This window comes from Ictalurus punctatus, chromosome 18 (assembly GCF_001660625.3).
Source record: "Ictalurus punctatus breed USDA103 chromosome 18, Coco_2.0, whole genome shotgun sequence".
NCBI lineage: Eukaryota > Metazoa > Chordata > Actinopteri > Siluriformes > Ictaluridae > Ictalurus > Ictalurus punctatus.
In genome coordinates, this window is record NC_030433.2 from 21,066,399 (window position 1) to 21,070,557 (window position 4,159).

At 36.7% G+C, this 4,159-nt stretch overlaps 1 protein-coding gene across 1 annotated transcript in view; it reads right to left on the reverse strand.

Annotated features, from left to right (window-relative positions):
* ghrb (growth hormone receptor b) overlaps nucleotides 1-3,818 on the reverse strand; it is a 16,934-nt gene extending 13,116 nt beyond the window's left edge. Inside the window, 1 exon segment of the mRNA NM_001200214.1 lies at nucleotides 3,527-3,818. The gene's annotated coding sequence lies outside the window, so the exon portion shown is untranslated.
* Between the last annotated feature and the right edge of the window lie 341 nt (nucleotides 3,819-4,159).

Sequence of the window (4,159 nt, forward strand, 5' to 3'; positions counted from 1 at the left end):
TTAAATTAATGACACTGACAATTGGAAATCTTTCCACACTGCAGAGGAAATCTGATTTATTTCTCAAACATCTTTTTAAAAAAATGTTCTTCTGGGGTTCTGTGAGGCTCCATTGGATCATTAGGAATTCTTAGCTTAAAAAAACAACCCTCTTTCTGAGTGTTGTAGGAATGTTATAGAAATACGACATAGAAACGTTAAGGAGGAACAACCAAAGAATTCTTATGTTCAGTAACCAAATCCGATCTGTTTGCTTGGACTTGCTCATAGAGTCACACCGGTTGTTATAGTAACAACGTATAGAGACAGCCAACATCCTTAAACGTCCTGGTTCTGTCCTTCTCTGCCCTGAATTTATGCTGGTTTTTGTGGTTCTTGTCACATATAACTGATATCAAGTAGTGCAGTGAAAACATTCATATTCATTAATTCCTCTATCCTGGTCTGGGTCATGGGGGATCTAGAACATTATCATGAGTATGTTGGTGTGAGGTGGGAACACACTATCCTCCCATACACCCTGGATGGGACACCAGTCCATTGTAGGGTACCATACACACACAGTCATTCTCAAATAGTGGCAATTTAACTTAGCCAATCCATCTATTGACACGTTTTTTGGGAGGACAAGAAGAAGGAGAAGACAAAGGGAAAGAAGGAGAAGAAGAAGAAGAAGAAGAACCCCCGCCTGTCCAACGTCCTCAGTTTTTGTAAAATTATGGTCAATCTATGGACAGCCACCTGTCATGGTGTTAATGGGATCATGAAACTGAACACAGTAAATAGTTCAGCATGAAATATAACACTCCTTCTAGTAAAACACCCGAGCTACATGGAGAGCTTGCGAAATGTTTGTGCTCCACTCTGTCCTCTCCTGCTACTGGAAACTGAATTCTCAGAAATGGCATCTCAGAATCAGCAGCTATTACCTTTGCACAAATAAGGAGCAGCCTTTCAGTCACAATTCTCTTAACACCAACCGAGAACAACATCTCATGTAAGGAGGTTATAGGCCATTTACTATTAAACTCTTTCCAATTACTTATTAACATCTGCACTACATTACATTACATTTATGTTATATTTGATTGTATCGTTAACGACATTTAACTGTTGAACTGTGCTTGACAAATTCTGTACTGTGTATTCTGGAGAAATTAATAAATAAATAAATAAATAAATAAATAAATAAATAAATAAATAAATAAATATCTCCATGCAGCTCGCTCTCTTATTTTTATTTTCATTTTCAGAACAAATAAGTGGTGGGAGAAAAAGGTCACATCATGTATGGATATAAATGTACTAATGATGGATGTTGGTTTGTTGAGGAGTGCCAAAGTACAGAATCTCTAATTCTAATTATCTTGTTTTATATTACAAAAAAAAATAAAAAATAAATAAATAAAAATAATACAGCAGTTAGAAATTCTCCCCCTCTATCTTAACCTCACTGATCTTGCATTTATTAAAATGTTTTTGACTTTTTTTTTTTTTTTTAAATATTCCAAAAATATTTTTTTTAAAAAAAACAAAAAAACAACAAAAAAAACAAATAAAACAAAACAAAACAAAACAAAAAATCAAGATTTTGGTGCAAAATAAGCAAGTTTAAACAAATTCCTCTTCCATATGCGTATACAGCACAAGAATCTTGGAAATGAATCTGTTCAGTGTGTCAATTTGAATCGAATCTTTCTTCTTCTTTTTTTTTTAAATCACTCGTGGATGAAATTAAAAAGCAAGGCTCACAAATCTTTTCAATTTGCTTACCATAACACCTTAATGCTTCTCATAATCAAGAATTCAAGCAGTGATGGTTCCTACAATACTCATAACGTAAGTTAGTACGATATCACCATATCGACTGGCTGTAATCCAAATCCATGTTTTATATATAGTGAATGTTAGCATCACATTACACACAGCTGCTACAGATAAATCCATCCGATCTTAACGTTATCCATAAAGGAAAACATCCATCCACCCATTTGGAACTTGGTGCACAAGGTCGAGGGACACCCTGGATGTGGTGCCAACCCATCGCACGGCAGAATCACACACATGTTCACACATCCATTCACACACTACGGGCAATTTGTAAATGCCATTCAGCCTACAGTGCATGTCTTTGGACTGGGGGAGGAAACCGGAGTACCCGGAGGAAACCCCCAAGCACAGGGAGAACATGCAAACTCCACATGCACAAGGGGAACCCTAGAGGTGTGAGGCAAAAGTGCTAACCACTAAGCCACTGTGCCTTGTTTTCACACGACAGACCGTTAGATTTATTCTGAGAATTTTGTGTTATTACTATTTCAACACATGTTGTGGTAATTATCCAATAAATGTGTTTAAAAAAGAAATAGAAAAAAGAATTCACACGAGTGACCAACACAACATGTTTAAATCTATATGCAGATAAACATTATTGCATGACTACGGTACTTGACATATTAGTGTATTACTCTGTGTAGGTGTGCATGTGTCTGTCTAACTCCATAAGGGATTTGAACCTGCAACCTCTTTAACTGCATGAGCATATTCATGAGCAACTTGGTGAATTAAAACTAATCTAACAGTTCTTCAAATTCTAAGAAACTCTGTTCTTGTTCTAGCCTTTGAATTCTTAACCTGAAGCAAAATGCGCTTGGGGCAATATTACACCATAGGAGCTACTTTGCATATTACATAAATTCAGTCTATAAGTACTTCACTCATATTCTTCAGTTCTGTGCAAATATTCACAGAACTTTAAATACAAATAAAATGCTAACACACAAAAAAATACTGTTTTATTGCTTTTTTGTTTTTTTAAACTTTTTTATCTGTTCTCAGCATGTAACCTGAACCAGTGTCTCTGTGCATTGAGCAATAACCTAACACACACAATGTTGACACTGCTGAAGGTTATGTTAACTTTTGTATAACTAAGAACAGAAAAACAGGGTCCTTGTAGTTTCTTTGTGAAAAAGAAAGACTTTCCATTGTAAGGAGTAAACACCCTTGTGTAAACCACCTCAATATCTTGAGCTTTGCTCTTTTTTTCCTCTGTTCTGTTTATTTCAACAACTTTTTTGAACTATGTGAACTTTCAAGGCATATAGAATATAAAACACACACACACACACACACACACACACACACACACACACATATATCTTATATAGCCTACACAAACACACAAAAGTGTGAAAAGCAGCAAAAACACAATAACCAATAATCTATTTACGTAAAAAATTAATAAATATATATTTTTTTTAATTTACAAAAAGAAAGAAAAATTTTTTTCTAAAGACATTGTCTGAATTTGCACAATTTTCCATGAAGGTTTTATTTTCCATATCCCAACCCCTTATTATTCTTGTGCAAGAACCCTGACAAGAAAAACAAAATTCCACACTGGGAATGTCCACAGCATTCCCAGCCCCCATAGGAAAAGGGGGACCTTGGGAATCCTGTTTGTTTGTTTTTTGTTTGTTTTTAATACCATGTTTGGCAAGTGCTACAACAATTCATCACTCACCGTTTACAGCGAGTAAGCGAGCCTTCAAACCTCACAGGAGCAGATTTCCCAGGGAATTGTGGGAGATCCAATCGCCAGGAGCTGCATGTAACCCGCTTTAGCAGAGTGCGTATCGGATTCCTCGATAAACACCCGCGTGCGCTGGTCAATCTAGATTAGATTCCGAGTTTTGCTCTCATTAATCCCGCATCCGTTTGACTTTCCTGGCGATCGCCTGTATGGTGAGACTCACTAAATAAATGCACAAAGTAAAACTCAGATCAGACAACGGGTGAAGCTGTTCCGATCTTCTACCCTGAGCTGAGACGTGTTTTTGCGTTCGTGTCCTAACAGAGGCTGGGACTCCGCCCTCAGCGCGCGCGCTCCGTCCTCGCCTGTTTTCTAGTAATTCATGTCATGCTTTTTTTTAATCACTGTCATTAATACGAGTAGACTTTAACTGCAGATTATTTCAGTAATCAGACATGGTCTACGATTGGAGAAATCTAATTGGAAATATCTGTCCAAATACTCAGCATGTCTGAACATGTAAAACCAGCTTTTCTGAGCCGTGTGTCCTACTTTTCACAAACAAGGGACATGTCCATGAAGATAAAACCCTGATGCACTGAACTGCTTTGAATAACAGGAATT